Source organism: Brassica napus, chromosome C9 (assembly GCF_020379485.1).
Source record: "Brassica napus cultivar Da-Ae chromosome C9, Da-Ae, whole genome shotgun sequence".
In the NCBI taxonomy this organism is placed as follows: Eukaryota; Viridiplantae; Streptophyta; class Magnoliopsida; order Brassicales; family Brassicaceae; genus Brassica; species Brassica napus.
In genome coordinates, this window is record NC_063452.1 from 52,718,096 (window position 1) to 52,738,896 (window position 20,801).

At 24.1% G+C, this 20,801-nt stretch overlaps 1 pseudogene; it reads right to left on the bottom strand.

The window, feature by feature from the left end:
• Positions 1-8,021: 8,021 nt before the first annotated feature.
• Positions 8,022-19,176, bottom strand: LOC125592359 (annotated as a pseudogene).
• Positions 19,177-20,801: the final 1,625 nt, after the last annotated feature.

Genomic DNA, 20,801 nt, shown 5'->3' on the forward strand with positions numbered 1-20,801 from the left:
AACCATCCCTATCCACCATCTGAGTCCTACTTAGTGGTATGCTTTCTATAATCTTCATTTTGTGAGGGTCCACGCCCGAATTGCCTGCGAATTCCAAGTTCGTGAAACTGAATTAATGAGTGAGTCCACTGTAAGGTCTGGGTAAAATTTATGTTGGTTTTGTTGGTCTCGGACGAGTGGTTGAGAGCCATGGATCGTTCCATACTGATATAGATGATCCTGATGCCACCCTTTTGATTAGTCATTTGCTAACCAGAGATCTAGCCGAAATAATACTCCGCCAACCATATGACGGAGAATATGATCTAATCGGTTCCAGGGGTGAGTCATTCCTGTAGTACCGTCCTTTGAAAACTCTAGAAAATAAAATATTTGGCATCTCTATCAGACGGCATAGCTTCTTACCAAGCATCACCGTATTATAATCAGTAATGTTTTTAAAACCCAAACCTCCTTCATCCTTATTTATACATAATTTGTCCCATGATTTTCAGTGCATGCTTTTTGTACTTCCCCCTGGACTCCAATACAGCCCCATATTCCTTTAAAATCCTGTGAATGGTTTGACACTCTTCTTTTTTATACCTTACAAAAGAAGAGACTGTCATCTGCAAAAAGCAGATAAGATATCGATGAACACACTCTGGCTACCTTCATTCCCATTAATTGTTTTTCTCTCATCTTTTTTGATATTTGCAATTAAGGCCTAAGTACACATAATAAATAAATAAGAAGACAAAAGATCCTCTTGACGTAAACCCTTGTGTGAGATTATGAGACCACGTGGTTGACCATTTAGTAGTACCGCATGTATGATATATTGTATTTTCAGATACTTTTTTGGTTATGATATATTTGAAAGTTAAAAATCTAATTTAAAAGGAAATAAAGATAGTCGACCTATTAAATCAGAATAATTAACAATCCAGTTCTAACTAAATATTTCTTTGGAACACATATATTTTAATACATATTTTTTTGTTTTTATAAAATCATTACATAATTTCGAAAAACTAATTTCAGATATTTTTTCGTTCAATATAAAAGTATTACGTAATATCAGAATACTAATTTCGTAGTTATCACTAAAATTGTATAATATATATTAATTTAATTTCTGTTAATATAATGAATATATATTGTTAAAATTAAATTAAATTATAAATAAATAAATATTATTTATTTGATAAAAATAGAAAATATTTATATCATCCTATTATAAGATGGATCTTATTATACACTGGATCGAGTTATTATAAATATTTTAAAATTATATTTTGTTAGTTATTCCATCAACCATAAAAATAGTTATCAAGAGTTCTAAAAGTATCTCGAGTACAAAAGAGTCTTTATATTTTAAAAAAAATTCATTTTAATGAAATAAAAGTATACTATTATATATTTTCGTGTGATTGTATATTAATAAAACCTCTCAATAATTTGTATTTAAATTTAAAATGTATATTTCATTTTATATAAAAATATTACATAATTGCAAAAACTAATTTCAAAGTTATCATTAAAAGTTATTGTAATTTGTATTAATTTAATTTTGGTTTATATACAGAATACATTGTCAAGTTAAATTTTGAAAATAAATAAGGTTTTATTTACTTAATAAGACTATATAATTAGGTAATATTCATATCATCTTATTATACGATGGTCAGGTTATTACAAATAATTTACATTTATATTTTTGCGGGTTATTGCATCAATATACAAAATATTTATTCAAGGTACAATGTATCTAGATTATCAAAATCTCTTCATATTTTAATAAATCTATTCTCTAATCATATAAACTAAAATCCATAAAATTTATGAAAAATAAACATATTTTTGTTCTTAGTATAAAATCGAATAAAAAAAAACCAAAATTATAAGACCAAAACAAATAACATGATTTTAATATGACAGCTAATTCATATAAAACAAAAAAAAAACTGAAAATGGGCAAAAGCTGAATTTAACGCCCCCAGCTCAGACGATAAAAATATTTTATATCCCAAAATAAAACTAATGATTTTATTTAAAAATTTACGATATAAAAATTAAAATTCTGTAATCTAAACATTTATCCTATTTAATAAAAATATTTAAAACCAGATACAAAAATAATAATAATTTATGTATAAAACTTAAAACTATATAAGTTATATATAACATTTTAATTCTTATTAAATAAAATTTTGACAACAAATGTGCGGATCAAAATCTAGTAGATTCTTAAAACCATGTTTCTTTCATAGTATTAAACATCTAATCTATTAATTTAGGGTCCTATTTTTTATCTACTTATAAATAGTCTAAGTTAGACCATTACATTTAATTAGCTTTCCTATTATTTCTACTTATATCTAACTTAATTATTATTAAATATATATCCTAACCTAGAATTAAGGAACTAAATAACTAATCTACTTTAAAAAAAAAATAATGAATTCAATTTATATTAACAATACTTTTAGATAAATAATACTAATTTAAAAGAATTAAATAAGCCTACTAATTCATATATATTGTACTTTAATTCAAATGCAAGAAACAAATTCTTTAAAACCCTCACCAAATACATATAATATAATTCTTATAGATAAAATATTAAAATTAGATATATATATATATATATATATATATATATATGATAAAATAAATAGTTAAAATTAGATATATATATATATATATATATTATAAAATAAATAGTAACCGTCATTAATATTTAATGATATGTTGGAACATATTATTTTTGATATATTTATGAGTACAGTTTCACGGGTTATTTCAACACATATAAAATATTTATCAAATATAAAACTAATTGAACAAAGCATAAAACATACTTAAATTATACTTGAGCGTTCATGTACCCATTGCGATATGAGTTGGATATTGGGAATTTTGGTTCTAATTTATATCACATCCTAAGTCTCATTCTGGTAAATTCGTAAGTACGGATCGAGTCAGATATAACACATCAGTTGTGCTTCTAATTTGTATCACATATAAAATCCATAAAGTAATCGTATATTGTTCCGATTCAGGTTATATGAGTTTGGTTCGGATATATCCGAAGTTAAATTCAAAATTGAAAAGCAAAATATAAAAAACAAACTTATTTATATAGGATTGAATTTAAGGTACTTATTGAGGATTTAATACTTATTTTTAGATATAATTTCAAAATAATTATGGAATTGAATATTTGAAGTACATATTATGTTTCAAATATTTATATTTGCGATTAATTTGGAATTTTGGATCGGTTTTTTGGATTTTTTTGGGGTTTTTTTGGTTTTTCAGGTTGCCCGTTCGGATTCACCTAATAACACTTCGGGTTAGGATACATGGTGTATCACCCTACAAGAACTATTATGGATTTCTTACATTTCAGTCATATATGGATTATTTTTTTTGTTTGAGTTCGGTACTGACTTTGGGTTACAATTTTATGTCAACACCTACTTTTTTTTTTTTTTGACATCGATGTCCACACCTACTTTAAATGAAGAAAAAAAATATGATTATATAAATTTTTTACAAAAAAAATTATCCTCGATTAATATCTAGTACTAGTATTAAACAATTTCTATTTTTATTGCTCGTTAATTCACCCAACAACTTTTTATAATTAAAAGGTTGTCCTTTTTATAAATCATTCAGCTATTTAAACTGCTTGTCTAACCGCACATACTATATTAATTATTTCGATTGTATTCTTTTTTTTTTTTGCAAAAATTTCAATTGTATTCATTGGATATTAACTACGTATTAATATAGTTTTTGACGATCTTTACTCGCTAAAGTTAAAAAAGTATAACTAAAATGGAAAGCCTGAAAACATTTTCTCCTTACTGTCGTTTTAGTGAGCCGTGAAGGTTTGGTCGACAATATAACCGTCTCAGTGTTGCAACTAGCATCATGCACTATTAAACAACGTTATTAGGCTATCTCCAACAAAACACCAAAACATCAAATTTGGTGTAATATGAATAATATTTCATCAAATTTGGTGTAACATTATTCATCACATCAAATCTTTAAAATATTTATTTTATTATGTTTCATTTAATTTCATCATTTGTTTTGTAATTAAACCTAAATATATTATACTATTTGTATTTTTAATTTATTTTCACATAAGTAAAACTAAAATTATATATAATTTTTTTAAAAAAAAATAAATCACAAAATGATTATTATTATTTATCACTTACAAATAATAAAAAATAATATAAATATGATAAACTAATTGTTTATCAATTACAAATAATAAAAGTATAAAAAAATTTAAAACTAAAAATATTAAATAATATATAATATTATTTTTGGTGTAAAATTTGGTGTCATTGCTGAAGTTGATAAAAACATCTGACATTAAAACACCAAATTTAATGTAATTTTAACACTAAATTTAATATCGTTGTTGGAGATAGTTTACATAGATGTTGGGAATCAAAAAAAGATAAAAAGTGAAGAAGAAAAGAAACAAAGACAGCACTGTCTTTCGAACTTATATCTACTAATGATTATATATTGAAGCTTAACCTACACAATACAATATGACTAGGATAAGACATACGCCTTGCGCAAAGTGAGTTTATTTGTATATATTATCGATAGTTTTTTTATATATTTGATCATTTTATTTGTATATATAAAATATTTTTTGTTGATATTATATAATTTTTTTCCGATGGATCGGATCAATTTTTATTAAAAATAATGGAGCAAAACTATAATTAATACATCATGGGTTGATCGGATTGGACATTAAACAAATTATGACATAAAAACCTTATTTTTTCCATCGAACACATTCTTGAAAAAAGTGAACAGTATTGTTTTCACAGTTAAATTATTTTGACTTTTTTCTTCCATAAGGTTTTGAAAGCTTTCAAATCAACCATCGAATTAATACATTTCATTTTAATGTTTTTAGTCGTATACTTAAGGAAAACTTACATTTTTGTGATTTAAAGTCGTTTTAAAAAATTCAAAATATAACATATAAGAAAAAATATAACATATAAGAAAAATATAACATATAAGGTGTCCTCATTTTTGTATTTTAAAGTCGTTTTAAGAAAAAAATATAACATATAAGGTTTCCTCATTTTTGTAATTTAAAGTCATTTTAAAAAATTCAAAATATAACATATAAGAAAAAATCTGTTTTTTTATTATATAGTTAATGTGATTGTTTATTTTTTTAATAATATAAAATTAAACAAAATGAAGAAGGATGCAAAAATTGTTATCAAATCTTTATTATTCATAATCATTAATTGCCTTATATATGTAAATCATATTATGTAATTTCGTAGTTTTTATTTAGGGATAGAATACACACTTCTTATATTTTAGGTTAATATAATGTTCTCTAGTGGACATTAAACAAATTATGACATAAAAACCTTATTTTTTCCCTCGAACACATTCTTGAAAAAGTGAACATTATTGTTTTCACAGTTGAATTACTTTGACTTTTATCTTACATTTGGTTTTAAAAGCTTTCAAATCAACCATCGAACTGATTCATGTCATTTTAATGTTTTTAGTCGTATACTTAAGGAAAACTTATATTTTTGTAATTTAAAGTCGTTTTAAAAAATTCAAAATATAACATATAAGAAAAAATCTAACATATAAGAAAAATATAACATATAAGGTGTCCTCATTTTTGTATTTTAAAGTCGTTTTTAAAAAAATAACATATAAAGTTTCCTCATTTTTTAATTTAAAGTCATTTAAAAAAAATCAAAATATAATATATAAGAAAAAATTTAATTTTTTTATTATATGGTTAATGTGATTGTTTATTTTTTTAATAATATAAAATTAAAAAAAAATGAAGAAGGATGCAAAAATTGTTATCAAATCTCTATTATTCATAATCATTAATTGTCATATATATGTAAATCATATTAGGTAATTCTGTAGCTTTTATTTAAAGAAAGAATACACAGTTCTTATATTTTAGGTTAATATAATGTTCTCTAGTGGACATTAAACAAATTATGACATAAAAACCTTATTTTTTCCATCGAACACATTCTTGAAAAAAGTGAACAGTATTGTTTTCACAGTTAAATTATTTTAACTTTTATCTTCCATATGGTTTCGAAATCTTTCAAATCAACCATTGAATTGATACATGTCATTTTAATGTTTTTAGTCGTATACTTAAGGAAAACTTACATTTTTGTAATTTAAAGTCGTTTTAAAAAAATTCAAAATATAATATATAAGAAAATTCTAACATATAAGAAAAATATAACATATAAGGTGTCCTCATTTTTGTATTTTAAAGTCGTTTAAAAAATATATATAACATATAAGGTTTCCTCATTTTTGTAATTTAATGTCGTTTTAAAAAATTCAAAATATAACATATAAGAAAAAATCTTATTTTTTTTATTATATGGTTAATGTGATTGTTGAATTTTTTTTTTAATAATATAAATTTAAACAAAAATGAAGAAGGATGCAAAAATTGTTATCAAATCTTTATTATTCATAATCATTAATTGCCATATATATGTAAATCATATTAGGTAATTTCGTAGCTTTTATTTAGAGAAAGAACACACACTTCTTATATTTTAGGTTAATATAATGTTTTCTAATGGACATTAAACAAATTATTACATAAAAACCTTATTTTTTCCCTCGATCACATTCTTGAAAAAGTGAACAGTATTGTTTTCACAGTTGAATTATTTTGACTTTTATCTTACATATGGTTTTGAAAGCTTTCAAATCAACCATCGAACTGATACATGTCATTTTAATGTTTTTATTCGTATACTTATGGAAAACTTACATTTTTGTAATTTAAAGTCGTTTTAAAAAATTCAAAATATAACATATAAGAAAAAATCTAACATATAAGAAAAATATAACATATAATGTGTCCTCATTTTTGTATTTTAAAATAGTTTTAAAAAAAATATAACATATAAGGTTTTCTCATTTTTGTAATTTAAAGTCATTTAAAAAAATTCAAAATATAATATATAAGAAAAAATCTAATTTTTTTTATTATATGGTTAATGTGATTGTTTATTTTTTAATAATATAAAATTAAACAAAAATGAAGAAGGATGCAAACATTGTTATTAAATCTTTATTATTCATAATCATTAATTGTCATATATATGTAAATCATATTAGGTAATTTTGTAGCTTTTATTTAAGGAAATAATACACACTTCTTATATTTTAGGTTAATATAATGTTCTCTAGTGGACATTAAACAAATTATGACATAAAAACTTTATTTTTTTCATCGAACACATTCTTTAAAAAAGTGAACAGTATTGTTTCCACAGTTAAATTATTTTGACTTTTATCTTCCATATGGTTTTGAAAGCTTTCAAATCAACCATCGAATTGATATATGTCATTTTAATATTTTTAGTCGTATACTTAAGGAAAACTTACATTTTTGTAATTCAAAGTCGTTTTAAAAAAATTCAAAATATAATATGTAAGAAAATTCTAACATATAAGAAAATATAACATATAAAGTGTCCTCATTTTTGTATTTTAAAGTCGTTTTAAAAAAATATATAACATATAAGGTTTCCTCTTTTTTGTAATTTAAAGTCATTTTAAAAAATTCAAAATATAACATATAAGAAAAAATCTAATTTTTTATTATATGGTTAATGTGATTGTTTAAGTTTTTTTAATAATATAAATTTAAACAAAAATGAAGAAGGATGCAAAAATTGTTATCAAATCTTTATTATTCATAATCATTAATTGCCATATATATGTAAATCATATTAGGTAATTCCGTAGCTTTTATTTAAGGAAAGAATAAACACTTCCTATATTTTAGGTTAATATAATGTTCTCTAGTGTTATATAATTATGGAATAATGTGACACCATTAGATTAAACTATACTTTATATTAGATGCTGTAGAATTCTTTGAAATAGAATTTAGAAGGCATTTAGAGTGCCACCTAGGATTTGAGGTTTTTTTTAATTAATACAAAATGAAGGTTCTAACTTTTCAAATGCTTCTCGATTAATATATAGGGGATTTGACTTCATATAATACTTCATATATCTTGTATTTGGCGTTTATTTATTGAGTACGTGTGTAACGAGGCCAGGGATATGGGTATTGGTAAAATAATCTTCCCAATCAATGCATTTTGAGCTAAACCGAGGTAAGTCGTTCATCTCTTTGGCTTCATTCTTGATTCGTAATGTTTCCAGGTTTCTATCTTCGAATCTACATGTCAATTTAAATGCAAAACAATTATAGTTAAACTGTGACTCAAGGCACGACAAAAAGATTTGTAGATCATGTTTATTGAAGAAGGCTTTCACTATCATATATCTACCAAGTTTCTAGTAGACATATACATTATATAGTATAAGGAAATGTCTAATGAAAAACTGCACCTATTAAAATAGAAAATAATAAATGAAATTAAAAGGATATTATGAGAAAATGTGAGAGATAGAGACATACATGCCCTTGAAGAGTAGATAGGGCTCATAAATTTCCACCTGTCTCATGGCCATCTTAAATTTACGGTTGTGATGTTGATATTTATCTCCAAATTGTGATGGGAAAGTTATGCTAAGTAGTTCCAATATCTAAAAGAAAATAAGAACAGAGACAATATATAAATGACATAGAGAACAATCTACTTCAGACATGGCTGAATCTGAGATTTAATGGCCATAAACATTTTTAGAGAACAATCTACTTCATGTGCGATATATGTAAGTATACCTGTAAAGGTAATTTAAAGCGAAGGCCCATGTAGAGACGGAACATAGCCATTGTGGACAAAAGTACTGGAGGTTTTGGGACTATAGGCATACCTCATCTTGAAATAACGAATACTAATTTCAGTAATTTGCTTATACATTGTTGGATTCCGGTAAGATGAGGCTACATGGTAAACGGTAAGACTTACTGAATCATGGAAGTGTTCAGCTGCGGTCGCTATCATTGCATTTGCCACCATGTCGACGGGTATCTTGTTATAGACATATATTTTCGTGTTAAAATCAAGCTAGTAAAAAATTGAGTCTTAATTTAATTTGTACAACTAGATTTTGATATAACTGTTTGTTAACTAATTTATTTCGCTATAAATATTTTTCGGTTTTCGTTCGACTCTAATTTGCTTTTATTGGGTTTCGATTTCAGTTTGGTTGTGGTTTTTGGTTTAGAAATATATGAACAATTTTGGTTATATATGAAGTTGAGTTTAGGTTAAAGTGATTGAATATTTTGATATTTTGTGTGGTATGGATATATAAAAAATTTGAATTTTTCGGTTCTGGTTACATTTCTGTTTTAAATCATTTAAAATAATTGAGGTAAAATAAAAAAAATCCTCATACCGTGAATCACCAATATAATAAAATGGGAGAAATATTTAGAAAATTATTTTATTTACATATCTATTTATTTAAGGTATAAATAATATAGCAAAGAATAACAAATAATTTTAATAAAATAAAGATACTATATTCAGAAAAATGTTATAGTTTTTATTAAAAATATAATTTGTAATGTTTATATTATGAAAAAATTATAATGTCGATATTTTGTATTTTCAAATATTTTAATTTGCTGAAAAGAAATAAAATGAGACGCACTATTACTTGGTTTTAAAATCATATGCAAAAATGATCAAGTTGGATCGCAAAAACCAATTCAACCAAAAAGAAAAGCAAACATATATTTTATTTTACCTTAATAGGTCCAAGTCCACTGTCCTTACAAATCTAGTTTATTGTTTTGACCGACAAAATCAGATTTATTATTGGAAAACTCACTGAAAAAGTTAGTGGAAAATTTTTATAATTAATTGGAAAAGTATGGGCATAATACTAAGAAGGATTCTGCTTTAATAACATATATACTGATAATGTTACTAGTGAACTTACAATATCACATGCTTCTTTTTGATCAACGAGAAAACACTTAAGCATGCCCTTCCCGTATGCTAGAATTATAGTGTCCACAGTTCTTCATATATACAATCCCACAAAAGAAGTTGAGTCAGAGAAAAATTTATATATTTAGGATTTGATGGCATCTTTATTTGGCTCCCTAGTTTATTTGGCTCCCTAGAGACTTAGATCTCTTTTGATCAAAGTTATATACTTTCTAGATTTAGTATATCAATACATAACTGAACAATAAGATCAATACCACATACTTGTTGTAAAAACTTATTTTTTAGATGAATTATAAATTTAACATTCTTTCAAAAAAGTTTAAATTGACAACAAATAGTAGCTTACTTGACGCCTTCAATCCAACCGGGAAAGGGGTCTGAGAAAGTGCTTGTGATCATTGTGGGACGTATTATTACAATAGCCATATTTTCTCTATAGTGTCCAAGAAACATCTCTCCCATTACTTTGGTGAACGCATAAGTGTTTGGCAGTCCAAAAAGTTTTGCCCTAGTTAACATTGTGTGAACAGCGTGCCTCAAGTTACTATATAGTTTCTTAACATTTACACCAAATAATATTTTTTTAAACAATATTTTTAATTTTGGCATATGAACACAAACCTTTTCAACCCAAGATCTCTCATGGCATGTTTAGTTTCTTCTTCTGAACAACCTTGTTCAACGAGTTGTTTCAATCTCTGCTCTACCAGTTGCATTTCCGTATTGATATCTACCTTATTTTTGCCGTGAAGAGTTTCTCCCATTGCAAAAGGTATATATCTCTTGTATAAGTCCCGATCTTCCCCCACAAATATAAGCTAGAAAAGAAAACAAATATGTATACATGAATATTATAACTACTAACTAGTGTCGATATATAAATATTGTATACCGGGATCCTCCTATATATTAATTGAGAAGTCAATTTACTGATTTATGCTGACGTGTCGCTCATAGAAGAGCTCTCCAATTAATTGTTATAATTTGATTGGTTGATAGTTTTTCATTTTTCATTTATTTAATTATATTTTTTTAAAGAAAACTATTCATAAAATTACCTAATCTAATCTATGCTTTCAGACATACAATTAAGTATCTTAAATATAGATTTATTAACATACTTTGTTTATAGAAATAATTAAATATCTAGATTACATTATATAAATGGATAAGATACATATAAATACATATGATACTATAGAAACAATTATAAAAACGGTTTTTATTATGTTTATATTAGTAGTGAATAAAATAAATCATAGATTTTAGAAAACTAATTAATTTAAACTTAATAATATTAATTAAATTGGCTCATTCACTATATATAGTATAAAAATGTGTCAAATGAATGCAAAACAGTCAAATATATAATTTTAAAAAAATTCAATCATTTTCCAATGACAAAGTGATATCATATATGCGTTATCACTTTTAGTAATGATTAAAATATATTTATATTTTAAAACATAAAAATTATATGGTAAGTTATTTAAACGTATATTAATCAAGAAATTTTTAATTTAATTCATCTATTAATATAAACAGATGAATTAACATTATTATATGGTAAGTCATTTAAAATTATATTATTTGGTAATTCATTTAATTTATAGTATGGTAAGTCATTTAATTATATTAATCAAAGTATTTTTCACATGATTTTTCTAGAGTTAATACTCTATTAATATAATTCATATAGGTTAGATTATAATAAATTTAGCATGCTTATTTTTAATAGGAAAAAAATGCAGACATAAATAAAAGAACAAGATGAAAGAATAATAAAATATATTTGTTGTGTTTTTGGTATTTTTATATTCTTATGTATTTAATTTTTATTTGTTTGTCGAGGTACATATACTTTTTTGTGTTACTATAAATGTGAACTAATTAGTTTTATGTGTTTTTAAAATGTTAAGATAAATTTAGTAAAGAAGTTCAATAAAAATGATCATCTCTACAATTGTTAAAGTCAAAGATGGAAAATATAATGTAAATTGAAAGATGAAAAAATACTTAAAAATTAATGAGATGTATTTTTTACGCTATAATAAACTTTTAAATCTATGATAATAAAATTTTAACAAACTTTATACAAATAAAAACATTTTATTTCATATAATATTGGATCTCACATTAATATTAAGTATATATGCCTAAAATAACGACATTTGGTTATTTAAATATTGAAATGTTTTTTTTCTTATTAGTTAATCAGATTTAATTAATATATGTATGTTTTAATTTAATTTTAAATAAAATATAGCAATAATTTTAAAAGATATGTAAACTATGATTAGTTTTAATTAAAAACATTTGGTTGAACGAGTTAGTGTTTGATAAAATAGCGTGATGATCAGAGATAATTTAAGGAAGAATTTGTTTACTTAACCCATTTGAGTTTTATTTTAAGCACTAAATTAAAATAAATGAGTAAGAAAGTCTGATTTGGAATAAATTATGAGAAAAATGGCTTAAACTACCATTTTCCTAATACATGCTTTTATGTTACCTTAACCAAATTTATCCTTAGTTTTAAGGAGATATATTCTATTATATATTAATTGAGAAGCCACTTTAATAGATTAATTTTTTAAAAATAGTTATAATTTGATTAATTGTTAATATTTATTAGTTATTATTTTAATCAGATCTAAAAATAAAAGTTATCTCTAGAACTAATTAATACAAATTACCAAATAACACAAATGATATTACAAATAATGATTTATGGTAACTAATTGTAGAATTAGAGAAATAATATATATGTTTTATTAATTTCTTTATTTTATCAATTAGTTGTATATAATTAAATAAAATACTTTAGCATTTTTTATATAAATAAATTTAATGGTTATATATTATTATATAAATGAATTATATTTGTAGGTAAGAAATTATTATAACTTTTATGTCTTTAAAAACCACACAAAACCATTTACAAAAGATCTTTCATGATAAAAACATCCGATCATTGTATTGGTCATATTGGAGTTACACAAAAAAAAACCACACTCTCTTTTTTCTCTCTTGTGAGCTAGAATATTTTTGGTTTTTCATGTGTTAAACTAAAATATAAAGTAATTCTACAACCAATAATTTAAATTAATTATAATATTATTTTCTGTAAGACAAAGATTTTTAATGACCAAGGTTTATGTTTTTGAACTATTTTAAATCTCACATATCTTCTAAAAATATATACTCAAATTTTTTATTATCCAAATATTTGAAATTAAAAATTAAAATTTTGAATTTCTAATTATTATTCAAAAATTATAACAGTGTAAATATATTATATATTTCTTTATATAATATAACTACCCGCAAAATTGCGGGCAAACACCTAGTAAATAAATTATTCAAGCTAATTTCTTAAAAATATATTTTTTATATATATTATAATATTATATATAAAATGACTATTTGAACTTTTATAAAAAAATTGAGTTCTATAAACAAATAAAGTTCTGTATAGACAATATTATATTATCTTATCAAGAACAGACTATTATAACTAATTCTATATATATATATATATATATAATAATAATGACATATAACAACTACAATAATGAGAACATACTAGAGCGAGTTAGCGTAAATCTGGTAAAAGGGCAAGAGTAGAGACTAAATAATCTTTCTCGTCATTTACAATTTCAAAATTTCTAAAACATAATTTTATTAAAATAGTTTTTGAAATATAATGCTAAAATCCTATAAATATCGCTATTATTTAAAGTCTACAAACTTTGTTTACATATAAAGATTTAAAAGCCTCCTATAAAGTGTTTAAGTTACTATTTCTATATTTAATTAATGTCATAATTGATGGCTTAAATAGTGAATGTTCTATGTCAGGCATGTATATATATTATGAACTTGATTTTATAAGGTTTAAATGAGCCCACTTGGTGGTTTCAATCATGGCTGATAATTCCAAACACTTTAAATGGAAAGAAAATTTGGCGTTTTCAAAGGCCTCAGAATTAGTCTGAGCTTTGACATATCCTTCCAAAAATAAAAAGTTTAAACGTGATTCACCAGTTGAGACATGGAGAAGCAGTTGTGATTTCACACACTTCTTAGCAAAGTTAAGGACATTGAGTGCTCCAAATGTGTTGTTCCGAAGTGCAACATCGTATCTGTTTCACATTCAAGTGAACCATAAGCTAATTAATATGGTTGTAAATAAACAATATATATCAGTTTCAAACAAAAAAAAAACAATATATATTCATAATGAAACGAATGTACAACTACCTTTCGTCGAATGTCGTGGTGGCAGCTGCATGGGCAACAATGTCGATCTCTTGCATCATATCTTGCAAAAGATTAGAGTCACTCACTCCCATATTGTTTAATGATACGTCGCCTGGAACAGGAACAACTTTTTCCGAGATTAGGGCGTTTAAACTTTCATCACCAATATTCTTTCTTAACACCTTAAACAAATCTTTCTCGAAAACCTGATACAAATATGAAATTCATTTTCGTCTGAATTCTCTATCAAAAAATTGGTTCATAAATTTTGGTATGTACGTTGTAAATATATCTCACTGTCAGAGCCGTGCGAGCAATAATAGCATACATAAGCGATCAAAAAAAAATGCCTTCATTTATAAAAAGTTGTGTTGAAAAACAGTCACTTAAAATCATTAATTAAAGTGATTTGTAAGAAAAAATGAAATGAGACTAATTTGTTGATATGAAATCTTGAGTTTGAGAACATTTTGCTGAGAAGACGACGGTCAGTTGGTAAAGGCCTTTATCAGAAAAAAGAAGGTAAATAAAAAAAAAAATACGGCGGTGAAGTTTTTTTGTTACCCTAATTTTTGCAAACTTAACAAAACCATTTTTTATTTTTTAGTAAATTTTAATTTTAATAGTGAACTAATATGGATTAATAAATGTCTTTTTTATTGTGACCCATAACTTGCTTACTAATATTATTTTAAAGTTTTAAAATTAAGCCCATATAACTATATATTATTATTAATTTTAACACTGATATTTCATTGGATAGTTCAAAAGATCTCAAAATATCACAACTTACGGTTAACTAGGTGATTTTCACGTGCTCATGCACAGGTATAAATATTCTAAAGTAGAAATACTATAATAATTGATTGTTATTTACTTTTAATTGTAAATTAATTTAGAATTTGTATGGATCATTTATATTAATAATATTATATTACTTTAATTATACATATGATTTTATATATGTTATATCTAATTGATTTTATTGTTTTTACAGTCGATTTAGTTATCATTTCGGTAAATTGGATTACATCTCTAAATTCAACTGTAACATTTTTATTCTAAATATATTAAAATTTTGATTAATTTCTTATTTTCATTTATGTGGTTGTTGTCTTAGATATGTAAATATATTTTATAAAGATTATGTATAACTTAAGATATATTGTGCTTAGAATGAAATAAAAAAAATAAATTAAAGTGTATGATTCCAATGTACATAATATAATGATAATATTCTGAGTCTCATGCATATATATAAATTTTACAAAAGAACTACATTGTAACAGTTGGTTAATATTTTATTTTCATTTTTAATATGTTTTAGGTTTTCCTATGATTTATATTTTTAAAATAAAATTATATTTTTATAAAATTATATATTCTACCGTAGTTAAATCTATGATTTTAGATATAAGTTGGATCTCGAGTCACTCATGTTGTGAGTATATTGAGTTACATATATTATTTCAAATTCAAAATGAAGTATAATTATTTTTTATTATAATTAAGTCAAATCAGATCAATTTATTTATCATTTACATGTGCATGTATTTTCATAATATTTTTCAAATTATATGTTGATGTTTTTTAAAAAAATATTAAAAAATAAAGTGATGATCAATAGAAAGTAACATGCATAAATAGCCGGTACATTTTTGGAAGCTCATGAACACATATCAATATTTACAATAATTAAAATATTTTATAAATTCTAAATAACTTTATGCCTTTGATTTATTGAATGAAAACTGAAATTTATTCAAAATAATTTTAAAAATGAGAATTCGGATTTTCTTTGGTATTTTGATTATGGTGATATTAAGTTCCACAAACATAAAAACATAAAATTTAAAAGCAAATTTAATATTAAAAAAAACAAATAACTTTAATAATGACAAAATATAATATATCTACCTCATTGAACTATTTTCTAAATATTTGATCAAACGATGTTTATTTTTTAAATTTATTTTTATTTTTTTAATATCTCTTAAAATATGCAGTAAATAAAGTTATGATTGTATTTGAAAATAATATTATATAAATAAAATATAATTTATTGATATTGTTTTGCTATAATTGAAAGATATTCTAGTCAATAAATATATGAAAAATAAATAAAACATTTCAATAATACTAATTATAAACTAAATTTTAGTCAACTAAACATATGTCAGTTTATGTTACTTAATTATTTTATGTAATCATCTAAGAAAATAGATAGATATATAAAAATATTTCTATTACGTTGAATTTTTTTGTATTGTTTAAAATTATGTTTAAAAACAAAAATTTATTTTTCTTATATCAAGATCATCTAAGAAAATATAGATATAAAGAAAGTATTTTATTACTTTAAAATATATTTTATGTTATTTAAAAATATCTTTTATGTTATTTAAAAATATTTTTTAAATGTAATATTACTATTTTGTGAACTTTTTTTTTTATGAAATCATATTATATATACATATATATTGTTTTCAATTCGTTTTTCTTAGCTTTATAAAAAAATTCCTTTTTAACTTGATAAAAAAGTTCCTTTTTTATTATATGTATACGTTGTTTTAGAAAATTTTTAAAAGGAAACTAAATAAAAATAATAATATTATTTTAAATGTAATATTTTTAATTCATTAAGGGTATCAGTGTAATTAATCATCGTGAGAGTTAACGTGAGAGGGACACTTAGGAAACTGATTTCTTAAATAATATTATAAAGATAAAAACTAGCCAAAAAAAAAGAAAAAAAAAGAGCAAGAAATTATATATTACTAGGATCGGCCCGCCCTACGGGCGGGATTTGTATATTTGTGTTATGATAATTTGTTTTGTTGGGTTTGGGATTTTAAATATATGGTTGTTTATGCATATGGTACATAGACTTTTCGGGGTTTTTTGTCTTTTTTTTAACTAATGACTCTAGGAGAGTGGTTTTGCGTTTATGGTGTTTTTTTTTAAAGAAATGTAGTTTATATATTGTATTTTGATGTATTTATATACTTAGATATCTGATGTGTTGGATTTAATATTGTCACTATATTGTAACGTTTAGATGTTATGGTTTAGGAGGGTTGTATTATGTTTGTGTGTTGCTATTGAAACGCATTTGTTGTATATGAATCATATGATTGAGTTACGTGGAATTTTTTGTTGCTACGAAATTATAGTTGAATAATATATTATAATTTTAAATAATATATTGTTTGATGGTAAATACTAACAATTTTTTAAATGATATGTATCTGTAAAGAAAGTTTTTATTTTAGAATATAATAAAATGTGAAACTATATATTTATATATATATTATTGTTCTATGTTTAAATTAACACTCAATTTACTCTTTATATTGTTGGATCGGAAGTTATTATAATATAATTCATGTGGTGCATCTAATATCGTTTTAGTATATCACTACTCATAGATTAAATATTTAGAAAACTAAATCTTAAAAATTTATTGACTATAGACGTGAACCTTCTTTTAGTTAACATATTTTATATCTATGTTTAAGTGTTAAGTTACTGGAGTGAAAAATTTATATCATTTTTCTATTATGCAGTTGGCTTTTTTTTTTGTAACAACAGCTTGCTAAAGATTTTATAATCAAACATCTAAGTCAATTGATAGACTTGAGAAAACAACGTTTGATAAAAAAAAATTGTAATGTGATCAGTGTAATCAAAAGCGATGACCATATCTTAAGAATTTTATTGGTTTTATTATGATAATTTTTTTCAGACGGACACACTACCGGCCACAAAAATTTCATTAACTTATTCGTAAGATAGTGTTTTCAGAATTCCTAATTGAAACAATGTGTTGAACTATGTACCAGGATCCACGGGTCACTTTTGGGTTCAAATTTCTGAGTAAACAGAAAGTCCAAATATATTATGAACAATCGTAAATGAAATGCAGCGCGTTGTGAGATGGGACACGTGTCACGCTGTTGACGCTCGACTTTCTGACCTGGATCCTAGGTGGCAGCACATGAGAGAAACAAACAATTTTTTATATATATAGATACTTAAAGATTAGTAATAAATGAAATATAATATGCTATTAGATATGTTTTGGAAAAATGATGCCCTAAGCCAATGTTTTTTTCGGTGAATGGAGGCACGGCTCTGCTCACTGTGTAACCGTTGTTTCGCGGATTTCTTGTCAGATGCTCTTACGAGGAGGTAAAGTCTCTTCACGTTTGGTTGCAAACTCAGAACTCGCTCCACGAAAACTATGTTTAAATATTAAAAATTCATAAACAATATGTAAATTCATGAATTAGACGAGTGGTTTATTATAAATAAAGTTGCTCAAATATATATCTATATATTTTATATATTGATCATCGTTGCTCCAATATTTACTCAGTACTTAAAAAAAATTACTCAGTTGATTTCTTGCAGTACAGGAGATTACGTACAGAGAATTACCTTTAGCGAGGAAACCGGAAGCGCCAGTGACGAGCAAGGTCTTGTTCTCAAGAAACTGAACACGATTTGATTCCATAGTTGAAACTCAAAAACCTTTTTTTTTTGTTCAACTCAAAAACCTAAGTGAAGACAAAGAAGTGAAGTGTTTGTCTGTTTTGAATGTTTGAACCCAGCACTATAACACATGTATTTATAGAGAAATGGTGAAAATACCAGCCACTTTCCAATAATATTTTAATATGAAATTATTTTTGGTTCTTTTATAACACAAAAAGACGATAAAAAGAACTAAAAGCCCATAAATAAAAAATAAAATAAAAAACCCGCATGGACTATGGTATTTTTCGAAAGATTTTGGTATTTTTTAAAAAGTACAAACCCCCATCATTTATTAAGTGCGAATTCTCTTAAACAGACCATTTTTAAATTTATGTCACAAAAATAGAACTAAAAAAATAAAATAACCAAAATAGATTTTTTTATTTCGAAAATTTTAATATTTTTTAAGCTTTTGAAATTTGAAATAATATCTCCAAAACCCTACCCTTTAACTCTAAACCCTAAACCCTAAATCATAAACCTTAAACCCTAAATTATCAATCCTAAACCCAAAAATACATCTCTTAATAAAACATTTCGGTCATTTTGATATTTGGAGTCTATATTTGTGATAAAAAAAAATTTAGGTCTATTTTAGGGAATTTCTCTTTATTAAATTTACTAGAATTTGACATGTATGCCGTACTAGTATTTTTTGTATTTATAATTGTGTATATTTAGTTTATAGGATAAAATGATAATATATATTATTTATAACTTGGTGTTTTTATTATAGAATTTTATAACATTGTTATTTTGTATCTTGTTCGACATCATCAATATATAATGGTCTGTGTTTTCATCAAAAAATAATGAATATCAATCAATATATAATGGTCTGTGTTACAATATTTGGTTCAAAAAATTCTTAATTTAAAATAATTAAATAGAAAAACATTTTTAGAATACAAAATTACTTTTGAATTTATAACATTTACATATATTTATTTTATAAGTTTTCAATTATATTATAATTTTATTATTTTACAGAATATTCTTTATATTTAAGTTCAATAATTTTTTAACTTTTTTTATTTATATTAAAATTATTCAACTTACTTTTTAGAATCAAACTTAATATGTATAAAGAATTTAAAGCTAGTTTGTTCATAAAATGTTGACATATATAATGCTAATTAAATATTGGAAAATCAACAAAAATAACACATTCATAATGACACTTTTCATGTTGGGGAAATTACATGTTTACCACTTTCATGCTACTAGTTTTCATTTATACCACCACTAAAGGGACATTTTCAAAAATATCTTCTTCATTAAGTGGCAAAATACTCTTATGCCCATATTCTTTATATATATAATAACTAAATATTTAAATAAATAAAAATCTAAAAAAATAATAAATTTTTTTTTTAATTTTTTTCTGAATTATACTATTTCGAAATTCAAACTCTGAACTCTAAAACTCAGCTCTAAACCCTAAACCATCAATCCTAAACCCTATTTTTTTTGAAATACGAACCCTAAACCCTAAACCATCAATCCCAAACCCTATTTTTTTTAAATAAACCCTAAACCCTGAAACATCAACTCTAATCTCTAAACCCCGAAACATCAACTTTAAACCCTAAACCTTCAACTCTAAACCCTAAAACATCAACTCTAAACCCTAAACCCTAAACCTTCAACTCTAAACCCTAAAACATCAACTCTAAACCCTAAACCCTAAACTTCAACTCTAAACCCTAAACCATCAACGCTAAACCCTAAACTATCAACACTAAACCCTAAACCCTAAAAAGTAAACTCTAAACCCTAAACCCTAAAACATCAACTCTAAACCCTAAACCCTAAACCTTCAACTTTAAATCCTAAATCCTAAACCCTAAATCCTAAACTCTAAACCCTAAAACCCTAGAGTTGATGTTTTACGGTTTAGATTTGAAGATTTAGGGTTTAGAGTTTACATTTAGGGTTTAGAGTTGATATTTTAGGGTTTAGATTTGAAGGTTTAGGGTTTAGGGTTCGAATTTCAGAAAAATATAAGGTTTAGGGTTTAGGGTTTACGTTTAGAGGGTTAGAGTTGATGTTTTA